This window comes from Schistocerca americana, chromosome 1, assembly GCF_021461395.2.
Source record: "Schistocerca americana isolate TAMUIC-IGC-003095 chromosome 1, iqSchAmer2.1, whole genome shotgun sequence".
Lineage (NCBI taxonomy): Eukaryota > Metazoa > Arthropoda > Insecta > Orthoptera > Acrididae > Schistocerca > Schistocerca americana.
The window spans coordinates 352,420,286-352,439,314 of record NC_060119.1 but is presented as its reverse complement, the minus strand read 5'-3'; the positions used below and the strand labels follow the sequence as shown (position 1 = coordinate 352,439,314).

At 43.7% G+C, this 19,029-nt stretch overlaps 1 protein-coding gene across 1 annotated transcript in view; it reads right to left on the bottom strand.

Annotated features, from left to right (window-relative positions):
• LOC124550602 overlaps positions 1–19,029 on the bottom strand; it is a 1,053,220-nt gene that overhangs the window by 994,261 nt on the left and 39,930 nt on the right. The gene's annotated exons all lie outside the window — the stretch shown is intronic.

The window sequence follows — 19,029 nt, the reverse complement described above, 5'->3', positions numbered from 1 at the left end:
CGAATGTACCATAACAGTTCTTGTCTTCATTTACTATACACAGTGAATCACCCAAAACTTGCATCGCAAATATTTCGATGATGGAAAAAGCAATTGATATGCGGATTTCACAGATTTCAATGGTAGGTATGGGCCCGCCTTTGCAGTCCATACACATAGTCTTAGGAGTTTCAAATGTTCATTTATTTACAAACTGTATAAATATTGCAATGGAAAGATACCTACTGACAGTAAGAGAGTCAAAGTAGATTAAACTAGAATGTCAACAGTGTTTGTTGCAGGAACCTAGTGCAAGTAGTTTACGAGGCATCGTAGTTTGAACACTGTAAATACCTACAGTTGTTTGTTTAACGTGGTAGCACAAACGAATGTGAAACCCACATTGGTGCGTATGTGCAGTCCTGCACAGGTGTTAATATGTCTCCGGATATCTCGTGTTGTTAAATGGGACATTGCACAGGCAAACGAAAGACACAAAAAGGTGAAAACAGTACCTCTGTGATGTACAACTAGTAAATAGACCAATGTACCTTCAATACCCGTGGCTGAAATTACCACCACCAGCGTCAGTAGAAGCGTGCAGTCTGCCATGCAACGATTGCTTTGCACGTTTAGCATTTCAGCGGGAATTGCAGCACAGGCAGCAGTAATACGGTGTTTTAAATCACCTGTATTCTTAGAAGCGGCTGAAATGGTTGGAGAGGTTCAAGAGGATGATGTCTATCACGATACCTTTCGGTGCAGAGGTACACGAACAAACAGTATGCTTGCTACATTCACCATAAAGCACAATCGTATCTGATTTTTTCTCATTCGGGAAATATCATCTTCCAAGTACGTCCTACTATGTCCACTATTGAACAATAACTGACAGGACCATAGCAATATAATCGCAGTGTGCACGTAACACAATATAAACAAACAAAGTCGTTGTCTAGCACGTAATCAATAGGGCGGAACAAATAGCTATTGGTGTTTACAGTGTTCACAGTGAGCCAAGTTGTAAACTACCTGCACTAGCTTCCTGCAGCAAACGGCATTGACATTGTCATTTACCAACTCTTAAGATTTTACTATCAATAGGCATTGTCCGGTTCACAAATTTCTGACTGTTGTAAAAGCTGTACTTTCGTCAACATCTCAAAATCTGTGTACTTGCTGCAAATACGCTCCCTTAATTATAATTCGGTTCGATGAAAATTGCGTATCGATGTGCCTTCCATGCCCGAAATATATGTGGTGCAAGCGTTGAGTTGATCACCCTATATACTCATGTTACTACCACGAGTTCGAAGTTGACATTTCCTCAACTTCCAGTTGACAAAGTGCCCATTTGTCTTGGACGTTGTTCTTATATTCTGATCTGAAGATGAACGGAAACGGTCGAAACTAGATATCCGTTTTCCTATATGTGATCTTGGATAGTAAAGGTTTTACAAAAATACTCGCGCTAGTAACATGAGTATACAGTGTGAATCACCTAACGCTTGCACCACATATATTTACGACATGGAAGGCACTATCGACATGCAATTTTTATCTATCCAAATTGTAATTAAGGGCGCGTATTTGCAGCCAATACACAGATTTTGAGACGTTGACGAAAGTACAGTTTTTACAACAGTCAGAAATTTGTGAGGGGGACAATGCCTACTGACAGTAAAATCCTAATAGTAGCGTAAAATTCTTTCTTTAATTGTGCAATGTACTTAAACTGCTACTAAATTTTATCCATTTTGCGAAACATCCCTTTGCCCATAATCTCAAAGACGAACATAACTAACCGTTTAAAAGAGCAACCCTTATTTGTACGAAAGCAAAGGAACGAACCCCATACTCTGCGTGACACGGTCCGAGATGCGACGGCTCACGTGCCTTATCCAGTTCATTGGCTTCCGATTTCTCCCGGCCGTCTGTGTCAAGGACAACGACGCAACCCGATCTGTCTATTACGGGAGCGGACAAGTGGTCTTTTTTCGAGCACAGAAACTTAAGCGGCGCTCGTTTTCTGCGTCGAGCGCAAGGCGCGTATTGAGTTTCGTGCTGTCCGACTGCCTCTGGCCGAGCCGTGGCTGTGCCCCCGGCCGGCCGCGGCTGGAGTAGCGTTCGAATTAAGACCGGTTCCTCGTCCGGCCGCGTTTTTGCCGGCCGCCGTTCTGTTGGGACGAGTGCGGCCACCGCCTCCCGCAGGGATCTCGAGGCGCGGTCACCACTCACGACCGAAGCGTACGCCCAACGGGGCACAGAATTTTCTCACCTTTCGTACAACTGTAGTGTATGTCTACATCTAATCTACACTGTGCAAAGCACCTTACGGCATGTGGTGGTGGGGGTTACTCGAGCCACTGTCGCTTCCCTCTTTCCCTATCCCAGTCGCGTATGGTCGGCGGAAGGACGACTGCTGATAAGCAACCGCGGGGACTCGAAAATCTTTAATTTTATCTTCTACATCTACATACATACTCCGCAATCCACCATACGGTGCGTGGCGGAGGGTACCTCGTACTACAACTAGCATCTTCTCTCCCTGTTCCACTCCCAAACAGAACGAGGGAAAAATGACTGCCTATATGCCTCTGTACGAGCCCTAATCTCTCTTATCTTAACTTTGTGGTCTTTCCGCGAAATGTAAGTTGGCGGCAGTAAAATTGTACTGCAGTCAGCCTCAAATTCTGCTTCTCTAAGTTTCCTCGGTAGCGATTCACGAAAAGAACCCCTCCTTTCCTCTAGAGACTCCCACCCGAGTTCCTGAAGCATTTCCGTAACACTCGCGTGATGACCAAACCTACCAGCAACAAATCTAGCAGCCCGCCTCTGAATTGCTTCTATGTCCTCCCTCAATCCGACCTGATAGGGATCCCAAACGCTCGAGCAGTACTCAAGAATAGGTCGTATTAGTGTTTTATAAGCGGTCTCCTTTACAGATGAATCACATCTTCCCAAAATTCTAACAGTCAACCGAGGACGACTATCCGCCTTCCCCACAACTGCCACTACATGATCGTCCCACTTCATTTCGGTCTGCAATGTTACGCCCAAATATTTAATCGACGTGACTGTGTCAAGCGCTTGCTTTAATTTACATTTATCTATATTTAGAGTTAGCTGCTATTCTTTACACCAATCACAAATCCTGACCATTTCATCTTGTATCCTCCTACAGTCACTCAACGACGACACCTTCCCATACACCACAGCATCATCAGCAAACAGCCGCACATTGCTATCCACCCTATCCAAAAGATCATTTATGTAGATAGAAAACAACAGCGGACCTACCACACTTCCCTGGGGCACTCCAGATGATATCCTCACCTCCGATGAGCACTCACCATCGAGGACAACGTACTGGGTTCTATTACTTGAGAAGTCTTCGAGCCACTCACATACTTGGGAACCAATCCCATATGCTCGTACCTTAGTTAGGAGTCTGCAGTGGGGCACCGAGTTAAACGCTTTCCAGAAGTCAAGGAATATGGCATCCGTCTGACACCCTTCATCCATGGTTCGCAAGATATCATGTGAAAAAAGGGCGAGTTGCGTTTCGCAGGAGCGATGCTTTCTAAAGCCGTGCTGATGCATGGACAGCAACTTCTCTGTCTCAAGGAAATTCATTATATTCGAACTGAGAATGTGTTCGAGAACCCTGCAACAAACCGATGTTAAGGATATTGGTCTGTACTTTTGAGGATCCGTCCTTCTACCCTTCAAATATACACGCGTCCATCTCGATGATCTTTTCGCGAGATATACGTAGGAGGAAGCAATAAATTGGTTGACTCTTATAGGAATGTATGCTCTCGGAACTTTAACATACCATGAAGTAGAACGCCACTGCTGCACCGTCTGCCGCTGGAGTCGGCTGAGCATCTCCGTTACGCTTTTGCCCTTACTGAATGAACCTGTAACGAACCGTGGTGCTCTTCTTTGGATCTTCTCTATTTTCTCTGTCAGTTTTATCTGCTAGGAATTCCATACTAATGGGCAATACAGAGTGAGTCAAAAGGAAATAATAGATTCCAACTATTTATTACAGACAAAATATAAAAGATAGAAACTCATTGCGCATGTCGCTGGGTAGAGAAAGGATCAAAGTTTTGACAGCTGCGCTGTTGTTTGTTTGCAGAAACATGGCAACTACAATGTAAAAGAAACCATTTTATAGAAGTCAATCCATTGTTTAAGTGCAACGTGCATTTTGCCGTCCATTCAGCAAAAATACGCCTTTACAAAGGCAGATTTATGACTGGATAAAAATTCTTGGAAGCTGGTTGCATATGCAAAAGGAAGAGCAATGGTCGGTCGCGCACATCTGATGAAACCGTCAAGCGTATCCGTGACGCGTTCACACCGAGCCCTGAGAAGTCCAGAAGGCGTGCGAAATTTCAACTTTCACAAACAACGGTGTGGTGTTTTCTGAAACGACGCCTGCATATGAAGCCTTACAAGTTTCAGTTACTGCTACAATTGCGTCCCGGTGGCTGAAATAGAAGATTTTGCATTTCAGCTCTCCATGATATGGCAGAGGACACTTTTTTCGAACAGCTCATCTTTTCGGACGAATCGACGTTTCATCTACTGGGGATAGTAAATTGCCAAAATGTAAGAATTTGGGGAACACAAAATGCCGCCGCTGTCGTCAAACATGAAAGAGATTCACCGAAACCCAAAACATTTTGTGCTGTTTCAGTTTACAAAATTTATGGACCTTTCATTTTTTGCGGAGGAAACTGTGACAGGAATATCATACCTGGAGATGCTGCAAAATTCATGAATATTCCAATTATTTCATTTTTTATGCGTGATGGCGCCTCGCCTCACTCTCACCTTGATATGCGGTGTCACCTTAGCAACATCATCCCACAGCGATGGATTGGAAGAAGTGGACAACAAAACCTTGTTAATTGTCTTTGGCTTTCCAGGTCATCAGACCTCAGCCGTTGCAATTTTTTTCTGTGGGGGTACATAAAGACAGAGTCTTTCCCCCACCCATAGCAGCTAATCTTCAAGGTCTGAGAAACAGAATTCTTGATGCTGTCGATTCAATAAAAATGGATCTGTTAATACCTGTCGAATGAAATGGACTACCGTTTCAATGTTTGTCCAGTGACGCATGATGCTCGCTTTGGCTGTTCTTTCTTTTTGAATTAGTCTGTAGTCAAGTACTGGTCGACAGGGTAAATGGTATGCTATTTCTCTGCTGACCGACTACATTTCCTGAGGATTATTCCAATCAATCGCAATCTGGCGTCTCCATTATCCGCAGTTAGTTTCATGTGGTCGTTCCATTTTACGCTATTCCGTACGCATACACCTAGATATTTTATGAAAGCAACTGCTTCCAGTGATTGCTCTGCAATCGTGTAATCATGCAGTAAAGCGTGTTTCTGTCGATGTATTCGCAGTACGTTACATTTATCTATGGCGGCGATCAATTGCAACTCCCTGCAGCAAGCGTCGATCCTCTGGAGGTCTTCCTCAATTTCGCTAAAATTTTCTAGCGTTTCGACTTATTTTTATACAACAGCATCATCCGCGAAAAGTCTCAATGAGCTTCCGGCTTTATCTACCTGGTCATTTATATACATCTTGAAAAGTAATGCTCCTATAACACACCTATGGGGGCACGCACGAAGTTAATATTACGGCTGAAGGCTTCTCTCCCTCAGAATAACAAGCTGTGTTCTACGAGGCCTACTCGGAAAGTAATATCCGATCGATCACAAAATCGAAACCACTGTGAAAATCAAAAATGTTTTATTTGCAACAGTTAGCTACACCTTCCAGTTACTTCTCTACACAGTTACCGCTCCGATTTAGACATCTGTCGTTGCGTTGTACCAACTTTCCAATACCCTCATCATAGAAGAAAACCGCCTGTGCTTACAGCCCATTCTCTATGCTGGTATACAGCTCGTTACCTGTGCCAGAACGTTGTCTTCATAGCTGGCGGTTCATGTGAGCAAAGATGAAACTCAGGGAGAGTCAATTACGGGCTCTATTGTGGGTGATCAAACACATCCCATCGAAAACGGTGCAGGAACATCTTCATTGCCCCATCAAAGTTCGGCCGAGAACTGTCACACAGAAGGACACGTATGACAGTTATGTTATGGGGGCTGCATGCCATCAGGCGATATCTCTATCCTCATACTTGGCAGGAGACACTATTGTTCTAAGCATGTTTACGTGCTCGCTGTGCGTTCAGAACTCAAAAGAACGACGTGACGCGATCGACGGGCATTCTAGGGACACTGACCAACACATCTGTGCAAAGCTTTTTAGGATTTTGCACCCCACTGCACCTTAATTTCCGAAAAGCCCTCGTATTTTCGGCACACTGTTCTGCCCTGACACACAGCTGATTAGATATTCAATCCCTTCATATTTTGTTCATTGGACGGCAGACTAGAACTGTATCTAACGCCTTCCAGATGTCAAGGAACATCGCATGTATCTGGGTGCCCACGTATACTGCTTTCTGGGGCTCATGGACAAACAGAGCGAATTGGTTTTCACACGATCGTTATTTTGGGAACCAACGTTCATCCCTACAAAGGAGATCTTTGGTCTCCAGAAAAATCATAATACGTGTTGGTGAAACTTGTCCCAAAATTCTATAACAGACAGATATCAGAGATGGAGGCCTATAATTTTGTGCGCCTGTTCGACGACTCTTCTTATTCCTGTGCTTTTCTTACAATCATTAGGAACGCTTCGCTCAAAGAGATCTATGGTACACCGCTCCTAGAAGAGCGGTAAGTTCTTTCGAACACTCTGTGCAGAGTCGAACTGGTGTCCCGTCAGTCCAATGGCTTTCCCTCTGTTGAGTGACTTCAGTTGTTCCCCTATCCCTTGATCCCTTGTAACAAAGGCTGGTCTAATACAATTCGCCTCTCTGATTTCCGAGAAATCAAAGTTCACAGTTTCACGAACCTACTGAATACCACAAGAAAAAGCCATCCTTACGATCAGCGGTATTAGTGTAGCGGAATAAGGTGACAGACTAGATGCCTGCCCGCACCACTTCGGCTTTCGTCCTTTGTCCTCTTAGTTTCCACCGCACACGGGTATCGATACAACGAATAATGTTTCTATTGAAAGGAGAATTTTTTTCAGTTCTTCACAACTTTTTAGGCCGTTTCTCATAACCTCTTATCCAAACCAGTCGATCTTTATATAAATCTTTCAGATTTCTTCGTTGCACATCCTCCTCCAATTGATTTTTTCCAGTCTTTACAGGATTCTCTTTTTATCTGGTGCAGAGGTTGCCAATACAGTATTTTTGCCAGCCATCGTTCATCCTCTAATTTCACTACATGTCTATACCATTTTGAACGCCGTTTGCCATCTCTTCTATGTTGTACGTGGGAGTTTTCATTCATTTCTGATTCCTTTATTTGGGATCTTCTCTCGCTTTGAAAATCTATAAATTCTTATCAAAAAATTACTGTATACGGCTTCAAGTCTTCTATCTTGTTTTGTTGTGTCCCAGAATTCCCCTCCACGTAAACAAACACTTTTCTATTATTGATTTGTACAACCTTTTTTTCTTTCTCTTAATTTTACCTGACCAAAGGATGGAATTCAACTAATTGGTTGCTTGTTTGGTTTGTCTTTTCCTCTGCCTTATTATTCTTTTCTGGAAAAGTTATCTGAGAGTATAACTTTGAGGTATTTTTGTTTCTGACACGCATTAATAGTTCATTTACGATAATGTAATATTGTTTACTTACAATATAGAGATACTTTGGTCAAGAAAAGTTTCTTGTAATTCCTGTCTTATTGTATTTTGCTAAGATTTTCTTCATTGTGTACTCTGCCATGACTCATAGGCAACTGCAGCCAATATTATTTGGCAATTGGCCAGTAGTAAACATGATAGATCGTTCGTCGCTATCTATGTGTAAGACCATTCTTTCATACCTTTTAGTGCACTCTTTAAGAACTTCTTTCAGATATATGAACAGAGTGTAAAGCCTTTGGTTGGTCGTATTAGTCGGGAGATTTCGTTTCCTATTTTAATTCCTGTCTCTAACCCCTCGTCAACTTTTGTAACTGCAACAACATGTACCTTATTTATTGTGCTCTCATCACGCTGTCCATGGAGATTCTTTACTGGTACTGTGTTATACGCTTTTTGTATGTCTATGAAAATCGTATGTGAGCCTCTTCCCTCGGTTCTTGTTTTTTCAATTGTCTCTTTTATAATAAATCTGTTATTTAAGAAGTATCGGCCTGCGGTGGAGCCACTCTGCTCTTCTACTGTTATAACTGCACACACCAGAAGTTCTTTTATAACTGGAACGTACAGATTTCCCTCAGATGTAGTAATGATTATGCCCCTATAAGTTTTGCAATCTTTTCCTTATCCTTCCTCGTAATTATGATAATCATCTATGTACAATTATGGTGAGGTACGAGGTGCATTCAAGTTCTAAGGCCTCCGATTTTTTTTCCCCAGACTGGAAAGAGATAGAGACATGCGCATTGTTTTAAAATAAGGCCGCGTTCATTGTCAATACGTCCCGCAGCACCGTAGGGCAGATGGAATTTTACCACCAGCGGCGAGAATGAGAACTGTTTAAATACTTAAAATGGCGACGTTTTTCTTACTTGAACAGCGTGCAATCATTCGTTTTCTGAATTTGCGTGGTGTGAAACCAATTGAAATTCATTGACAGTTGAAGGAGACATGTGGTGATGGAGTTATGGATGTGTTGAAAGTGCGTTCGTGGGTCCGACAGTTTAATGAAGGCACAACATCGTGTGACAACAAACTGAAACAACCTCGGGCTCGCACAAGCCAGTCTGACGACACGATCGAGAAAGTGGAGAGAATTGTTTTGGGGGATCGCCGAATCACTGTTGAACAGATCGCCTCCAGAGTTGGCATTTCTGTGGGTTCTGTGCACACAATCCTGCACGACGACCTGAAAATGCGAAAAGTGTCATCCAGGTGGCTGCCCGTGTGGCATGTTGCCTAGCAATGTTGACGCGCAACGACAGCATGAATGGGACTTTCTTTTCGTCGGTTGTGACAATGGATGAGACGTGGATGCCATTTTTCAATCCAGAAACAAAGCGCCAGTCAGCTCAATGGAAGCACACAGATTCATCGCCACCAAAAAAATTTCGGGTAACCGCCAGTGCTGAAAAAATGATGGTGTCCATGTTCTGGGACAGTGAGGGCGTAATCCTTACCCACTGCGTTCCAGAGGGCACTACGGTAACAGGTGCATCCTATGAAAATGTTTTGAAGAACAAATTCCTTCCTGCACTGCAGCAAAAACGTCCGGGAAGGGCTATGCATGTGCTGTTTCACCAAGACAACGCACCCGCACATCGAGCTAACGTTACGCAACAGTTTCTTCGTGATAACAACTTTGAAGTGATTCCTCATGCTACCTACTCACCTAACCTGGCTCCTAGTGACTTTTGGCTTTTTCCAACAATGAAAGACATCTCCGTGGCAGCACATTCACCAGCCGTGCTGCTATTGTCTCAGCGATTTTCCAGTGGTCAAAACAGACTCCTAAAGAAGCCTTCGCCGCTGCCATGGAATCATGGCGTCAGCGTTGTGAAAAATGTGTACGTCTGCAGGGCGATTACGTCGAGAAGTAACGCCAGTTTCATCGATTTCGGGTGAGTAGTTAATTAGAAAAAAAATCGGAGGCCTTAGAACTTGAATGCACCTCATATATCAAGGAATACTGATGAAATGAACATTTATTTATTGACACACTCATTCTCGTATTGAAAAGTTATCACAGTGAAGTGAGTAAACGTATAATTTTTCGGAGTCCCTGTACGCCGAAAGCACTTGGGACTGGATCTATTAAAACAGCATGAAACACATAGTACAAACCTACATCGAGCACATTTTATCATGCTCACTTTCTGATAAGTGCAATTGATTATTAATAATGATAGCAGGAAAGATACTTCATTTATACATTTATAAAAATCATTGTATATATGCATTTATTTAAGTACATCACACATCTCCTCTTGAACCGCTGGGTCGATCTCAACCTAAAATGGTGCACACATCATCTGGAAAGAAACACAATGATGGTGAGAACAGCGTGCCTCCCTTATGAACGGAAGTGGGAGTGAAAAGAGGGTGGCAGAGAAGCATAACTCAGCAACGCCATGAGCAATTCAGCCAATTTTGGAATAAACGTTATTCATTAATTATATAAAACGCTGTGGGAGTAAGATACTTCTATTATCCGTAGGGGTGGGGGATGGGATGAGGAGGAGTGACTCTTACCCAGGCAGGATTACAAATTTTCTGGAATCAGATTATATATAAAATGTGTGTGAAATACGTGTGACATGACCAGCACATATAGCGTAACACACAACGCGCTAGCTTGCTAGACAGGGAGTTGACCCAGACGCGGATGTAATCCGCACAGCCGATTGATGACCTTGAGTTTATACACCAGCCAGCCTGAGTGTGGTTTTTAGGTGTAGCGCGGACAAAAACATGGAAACACCAAAAACACATTAGCATGCCTCGGGAACCCGTTGGCGATCAAAACAGCTTTCAGTCGTCTCGGAGTGCATAAACGCAGGTCCTGTACGGGTTTTAAGGGAATCTTATTCCATTCTCATTGCAAAATAGTAGCAAATTGAGGTAATGATGATGGAGGTGGATAGCGATCACGTAGCCTTGTCTCCAAAGTAAATCTCAAAGGCTCAATAATACAGAGATCTGAGACAATGGTGGCCAGGGGAGATACCACACCCTTCAGTCTCGTGCTCACAAAAGCAGTCCTGGAGGGCACTGTCGTCTTGCAACACAGTGTCATGACTGGGGAACAAATATTTTACCATTGGATTGTCCTGATCAGCCAAAACAGTTACTTACTACTTGGCAGTAATACGACTTTGCAGAGTAACCATGAAATAACAGGATATGCATGTCTTTATCACCGCCGAAAACCCTCTCCCCCCCCCCCCCCCCCCATGTTTCACTCTTGGGATGTGGGAAGTATGAACAAGACTCATACGACCAAATTACAGTCTTCTAATGCTCCATAGTCCAGGTTTTATGCCTTCGGTACCATGTTTTGCTCTTACAGGCATTTGCTTCAGTGATTAGTGATTTAGAAATCCTAGCTCGCCCTGCAATTCCCTGTTATGGATGTCCCTTCGTGTTAGTTTGGTGCTGAAAGGGTTCACGATTGCGACATTCAGTTCTGCAATGACCTTTGCAGCTGTCGATCCGTTATTTTTCGTCGTAATCCTCTTCAGTGACCGTCTGTCACGATAATTCAACACACGCTTTCGTCCGCGTTGTGACTTAGTGGCTCATGTTTTGCCTCTTTAGTTTCCTCACTTTAGAATTCAGTTCACTCCGACATAATGCACTCACAAATACGTGGTACACAGTTCTTATAGGACTGGCAATTGCAATATATTGAGCACATTGCACAGGCGCCGTTCGTGGTCACATACAACAGCGCAACTTGCAGGCTTGGCTACCTTCTGCATATATGTTAAAGCACGAATCTGGCGCGGTGTTTCCAAATTTTTGTCCAGCCTCTGTATAAATCGGAGGAGACTCCACAATCAGAGACTGTTTTCAGGCACCCAAAATGTAGATAGCGTTACTCCTACCTACTTCGTGTGCTTACACTTAAATGCTAATCGTCTGAGACACGTGCCGGCACATTCTCTGTCAGTCGATATCAGAGAGGCACTGACGCACTCGTTATCTGTGGGCGAGGTGGAAAGGAAGCCGCCGACCGGAGTGGCCGAGCGGTTATAGGCGCTACAGTCTGGAACCGCTACGGTCGCAGGTTCGAATCCTGTATCGGGCATGGCTGTGTGTGATGTCCTTAGGTTAGTTGTGTTTAAGTAGTTCAAAGGTCTAGGGAACTGATGATTTGAGAAGCTAAGTCTCATAGTGCTCAGAGCCATTTGAACCATTTTTTGAAAGGAAGCGTTGTCAGCAAGTGGGCCCTCTCATTTGCGAGTATGTCTACGACCGAGGAAGGAAACACATGGTCCGTTGGAGTGTCTTGGCTAGCAGCCAGCCTGTATATTGTAGTTTTGACCATAATCGCTGAGCCAAGAAGACCGTCCGGCATTATGCGCATCAACTGCAGGCTGCTTGTTTGTCTGCCACTTGTCGGTGCCGCGCAAGGAGGGCGGCGCCCGCGTCGTTGTGGAGTAACCGGCGTCAGACGCAGGTTGTCGGTCTGTCATTGCCTTGTAGCTGTGTACCGAAAACGACGCTCGGATTGACGCTGTAGAGTATAAAAAGTTGTCCGCTTCTCATTTTGTCGCTAATGTGTGTGGAGTAACACGCCTGGGTACATGCTATGTCTGCCATGTTTCGCTTGACGTGGATGCGAAAGTGTCGGGATCACATTAGCAAGGGGCTCCGCTGAGGCTGCAAGAAAAAAAAAAGGCTCTGAGAACTATGGGACTTAAGACCTGAGGTCATCAGTCCCCTAGAACTTAGAACTACTCAAACCTAACTAACCTAAGGACATCACGCACATCCATGCCCGAGGCAGGATTCGAACCTGCGACCGTAGCGGTCGTGCGGTTCCAGACCGTAGCGCCTAGAACCGAACGGCCACTCCGGCCGGCAGGCTGCAAGAGATCGATCATGTGTATGAGAGACTTTGTTTGGTCAGTCATTTTTGTTCGATTTTTCTTTTGTGGTGTCTTTTATGTCATGTTTGATTGTTCCTTGAATTTTACTAGTATTCCCTCCATGTGTGGCCAGGCTCCCTGTGTGTGTGGGTGTTTCCGTCTCTCGTACAAGTGTTGGGCCCGTGTTTCGCAATGTTAAGCTTCGTTCTCATTCGCCCCTTTTTTTACAAGTTAGTCTAAGTTTGTCTTGACGTTTGTTTACCGACGTCTGTAACCATGTGTTTTAAGGGGGGGAAAGGAAGGCATATTTTCTTTAGATGTTAAATTGCCAACCTTTCCGCCACTCAAATAACTTTAAATATTTACTTCGGTGGTAGCACGGAGTTTGTCGGATGGTTCGATATATGTTACTGATAAGTGTAAATGCAGATATTATAACATGTGGTATCTGAATATGTACACACATCAGTGTTTCTTTTCTGCATCGAACAGTCTTCCCGCCAACATGTCACATAATTTATTACCTGTCGTTATCTACACAGTCGTAACTCCACCACTAAGTCGACCACCGTTGTCAGTATTGACTAACTATTTTGCAACCACGCATCTACACTTCAACACCAGACTTGCTGCCCATGGGAAAATAACCATTAGTGTCTTGCTCTTGCCACACGTACTTGGAGGTACTGCCCAATCTAAAAACTTACAACTCGCAATAGCTATACTTATTAGTCTTCATATGACGTAAATACTGATGTGATGTTGTTCAGTACACCGTCCACAGGGACAAACAAAAATATCTACACTGAAACCCAGCGCGGGTGCGCGCACCCCTGTGTGTGTGTGTGTGTGTGTGTGTTTGGGGGGGGGGGGGATTATGGCTATACACAAGGGTTGGAACTTCAATTGTGGCAACTATTTATTTACAGCTCGTACAAAATAGATACGTGTTTCAAAGTTTTACTGAACTTCAACGTAGTCGCCAGCATTGTGTATAACCCGTTACCAGCGATGTGGAAGTCGTAGGATACTCTTAGCAGTGCCAGTTGTGTTGACAGTTCGAGCGGTGCGATTTATTGTCCGACGAATTTGTAGCAGTTTTGAAACGAATGCCCTGAAGTGTTCATTTTACAAATCGAGTTGAACTCACGAGGGCTTAAGTAAGGGAAGTGCAGTAGGTAGCATAGCGCAAAGCATCCCCATCAGTCAAACAAATCAGCAACAGCTTGCACTGTACGTGCTTGAGCATTGTCCTGCAAAATGACGGTCAGGTCCTGCAGAAAGGGTCATCATTTCTGTCTCTATGCTGTTCATTTTTGGAACACAACCTACGACCAGCTTAGAGACAGAAGTGATGACCCATTCTGCAGAACCTGACCATCATTTTGCAGGTCAGTGCTCAAATACGTACAGTGCAAACTGTTACTTATTTGTTTGACTGATGGGGATGCTAAGTCTATACCACCTACTGCATTCCCCTGACTCAAGCCCTCGTGAGTTCAACTTTATTTCTAAACTGAAGGAAACACTTCACGGCATTCGTTTCAGAACTGCTACAAATTCGTCGGGCAATAGACCGCGCCGCTCGAACTGCCAACACAACTGGCACTGCTAAGAGTATCCTACGACTTCCACATCGCGGGCAACGGGTTATACACAATGCTGGCGACTACTTTGAAGGTCAGTAAAACTTTGAAACACGTGTCTATTTTGTACGAGCTGTAAATAAATTGTTGTCACTATTAAAGTTCCAACCCTCGTATTTTGCTACCAGTTGTTAGGTCAAAGATTAAAGATAATATTTGTTGTCCTATGGCCAAATGTGATCAAATGTATTTCGAGATCAAACAGCTTTGATCAGCCAGCGTGAAATTGCTCTTGTAATGATGTGTAATTTTCGGATTTTGTTTCCATTAATTAATAATATATTGGTATTTGTCCAGTAAAACCATCAACACCTTCCACTCCCCCACTCTCACATTCTCTGTCTCCTCAATTTGCATATCCAAGTACGTACTACACATCGTGCCAATTTGACGTATGTTGCACGTCGCCTTAATTTTTGTGCTATTACAGTGTGTTAGTTGCATATACTTAAGTGATGACGTTTCCTCTCATGTTCCATCCGCTCAATAATTCTGCTAATTAGAATCATGTTTGTAATACCTATGATATTCATTCTACATTGTAACTTTCATTGTACATCGGTAAATTGTTTCGATTGTTATTACTCCCAATTCGTAATGCTTTTTTAATGCAACTATTATTATTATTATTATTATTGTCATTACTACTCGTGACTCAATGTTAAACACAAATTTGTCATTATTTACATATTTAACTAGTTCTAATGGCCTCGTAAATGCGGTCTATTACATAAACATACAGAGTAGGTCTAAAGTAACCAATAACGAAGTAAATAAAGAAATCTTAGAGTCTGCGAGTGATGAAATAACGGAGTATCGTCATGGAGGATGATAGCGGTGCAGACACGGAGGCTGAATCTTCCCCGCATTCGAATTCCGACTAAATCGGAAATGACGGCGTGACGCGCTCTCTGACGCACGGAATCGCGGAACCGCGCCGCCTACGCTCGAGCTGCTCGGCTGCGATCGCCGCTATAGCACGCACTTCTCGCTTTGTGTGTTCAAGTGGAAACCCAGGAACTATCAGGGTTGTTCTTTACGGGAATGCGCGTGAGAAAGGGCAGACAAAGTAATTTATGCGAGTTTCCATTACTTTTCAGGATGTAGCAATGCTGTCAGCAGTCACCGGTAAACTATTACAAATGATAGTGCAAACGTATTTCTTTATATTAAACCTGAAACTTCCTGGCTCATTAAAACTGTGCTACTGACCAGGAGCCGAATCTGTGGCTTTTTTCTGATGCAGGTAAGTGTCCTACCAACTGAGCTATCCAAGATCGACTGACGACCCAACCTCATACCTTTACTTCCGCCAGGATCTCATCTCATTATTACCAAACTTCACATTACCCATGCATACCTGGCTAGTCATTTTTTTTTCTCCAGGAGTCCCACAAGGTATACAGGCGAACTGTGAAGTTAGGTAGGTGTGAGGTGAAGCACTGCTGTGTATGTGTGTAGTGTGTTGTGAATCGTGCTTGGAAAGCTCAGTCGTTAGAGCACTTGCTCGAGTCAGCTAAAGTTCCAGGTTAGACTAGCGGTCGGGCGCATAATTCTAATCTACCACGAAGAATCAGATCAGGTCACTCTCCGCTGTTTATGAACTGTAGGCTTGTTTGCAAATATGAGCGCCTTCCCGAACGGACAAAGGTGCCCAGGTTGGAGTTCCGGTCAGGCACACTGTTCTAATCGGCCAGGAAGTTTCACGTATGAAAAAAAAAAAAAAAACCTCGTACATAGCATATCAAAATGAACAGGACAACGAGTTAATCTAGACCTTTAAGAGATGATATTGCTGTCTGCACGAAATGGCCAAATTTTAATAAAAGATTTTTTTCGTCTTCCAGTTAAGATGACATGTCTGATATCTTTTGTAAATGATCTATGGATGAAAAACAGTTAATTAATACATTACACTCTTCAAGCACATATAAAACAGAACAAAGAATTATCTTTGTTAATAGTAATGGATATATTTTTTTTAAAACGATTTTGACTGATGTAATGTTTCATGTAATGTAATGTTTCAAGGTATGTTTCCCCGAGAATTATTCCTACTTTTGAAAGTCTCTATAAACAAAAAGATAAAAAAAGTGTTTTGCAGTAACGTTTCTGTCTGTATCTGTTTAATATATTCCTATCGTCGTTTATTTTTTACAAACGCGGATGTAAATATCTTCGTAGAGAATTAGCTTAATGAACAGAAAAACAAAAATAGTGAATGGCGACACTGTTCATTGAAGAGCTGAAGTTACGGATAGGAGCTTCTTTTGTGTATCACATTATAGGCCAATTTCAGTGACAGAGCACATGTTTGCGATCGTACAACGTGATACAAAGGAAAACATGTGCTGCGATTTGTTCTGACGTTTACCACTCGTATGGAAAAAAATGTTGTATGTTATGTGTCAACACTGTCCTACTCTGATGACGTGTGATCAGGATAGCTCTGCCTTTTAAATGTCGTTTGAGATTCATTTGTGGCTCTGTACTTGCAGGACCCCTAGAAAAGAGATCTCTTACGTTTTGCAGTCTTAATAATGAAACTGGATGATACTAAAGTTACTGTCATTATCACGAATGATATGGCTTTTACGTTAGTCAAGATAAGATAAGGAAATCCTTTTTTAATAATGCTGGCACGGATACATCTTGCACAGCCAAGTGACTTTCTAGTTACAGAAGTGGTAAAGGGTTTCAGATAACTGTATTCAATACCTATGTAGCGCAAAGAGCGTCTCTTCTACTCATGCAGTGATGGTCAGCATCTGAGGGAACGATAAGGCACCATTCGTTGGCGAAATTGGAAATATTGTGACAATGAACTGTCGTGTCGTCTGTGCAGGTATTGTACACATGCACTGTAGTTCCGGAAATAATTTACATTTTCATATATCATGTTACTTTTAGGTCACTCCATTCGCAATTCATGGTATGCTTGAAGTCAAATAGAATAGTTAGTCTTTCAGAGGTGTCGTACGAGTTTGCATGGGTGTATTGACCACCAGATCTTTGAACACGGTACATTCGCTGGTCAGCGTTATTGTGACACTGCACTCTTTCATCATGTGCGTTTTTCAGGGATGCATTCGGCCCTGACAGCGCAGTTGGAGGAGCACTTGGAACGAAACGATATTCTGCGAAAGGACTAGTCTACCAGTTCGCAACTTAGATCCATCGAATACGTTTGGGATGCGTTGGGGATGTGTTGCAGCATGCCCACATGTATCAACCATCACCCATCAGTTGTTAACACCGCTAGTGGAGGAGTAGAACATCGCACCAAAAGAACTCCTTATCAACTTCGTGGCCAGTATGGGGTCTCGTTTCAGAGCGTGCATTGTCGTTCTTGGTTATCACACGCACCGTTAAGACACACTACTCGCCTCCTACGAGTACTATGTCCAGGGATCATCATAAATCGCCGTGACTTCAGTACACTTATTGTCTCCCAGTGAAAGTATAATTTGTTTTCGTCCCATCGTATATGACTTTCAGTTACCGTCTGTACTATAATACGCAGTTCTTTCTATGTACGGGACAAGTTTCATCGAACTTTGTTATTTGGCAGTGACACTTCATGCGAAAGTGACTTCCGAACTTCTTGCATACCAGCGTATATGGCTGAAAAATCCCTAACTTTTTGTCATACTCGAACGAAAAGTACACACACCAAAAAAAGTTTTCCATCACCCCTGTACCCAGAACTCCTGAAGACAGACGTTGACTGTCGATATTGTATCACAGACGCTGTCCCTTTGACTGTCCAGAGATGCCACTAAACCCGCCCAAAGATGTGAACAACCATGCATGACCAGCGCCTATTAGCCGGAGCGGGTCCGACAGCCGATCACTTCCAGACATTCCGCCAGAAAGGAAGTACACGGGTTGTGTTGCCTGTAGTCCAACCATGCCTAGAAGGTCAACATCGCGGTTCGATCGCGTCCGCATTGTTACTTTGTGCCACGAAGGGCTCTCAACAAAGGAAGTGGCTCTGAGCACTATGGGACTTAACATCTGAGGTCATCAGTCCCCTAGAACTTAGAACCACTGAAACCTAACTAACCTAAGGACATCACACAACACCCAGTCATCACGAGGCAGTGAAAATCCCTGACCCTGCCGGGAATCGAACCCGGGAACTCGGGCGCGGGAAGCAAGAACGCTACCGCACGACCACGAGCTGCGGACGAGATAAAGAGAGACAGGAACTGTCGATGACATGCCTCGCTCAGGCCGCTCAAGGGCTACTACTGCAGTGGAAGACCGCTACCAATGGATTATGCCTCGGAGGAGACCTGACAGCAACGCCACCATGTTGAATAATGCTTTTCGTGCAGCCAAAGGACGTCGTGTTACGACTCAAACTGTGCGCAGTAGGCTGCATGATGCGCAACTTCATTCCCGACGTCCATGGCGAGGTCCATCTTTGCAACCACGACACCATGCAGCGCGGTAAAGATGGTCCCAACAACATGCCGAATGGACCGCTCAGGATTGTCATCACGTTCTCTTCACCGATGAGTGTCGCATATGCCTTCAACCAGACAACCGTCTGAGACGTGTTTAGAGGCAACCCGGTCAGGCTGAACGCCTTAGTCACACTGTCCAGCGAGTGCAGCAACGTGGAGGTTCACTGGTGTTTTGGGGTGGCATTATGTGGGGCCGACGGTGGTCATGGAAGGCTGTAACGGCTGTACGATACGTGAATGCCACCTCCTGACCGATAGTGCAACCATATCGACAGCATATTGGCGAGGCATTC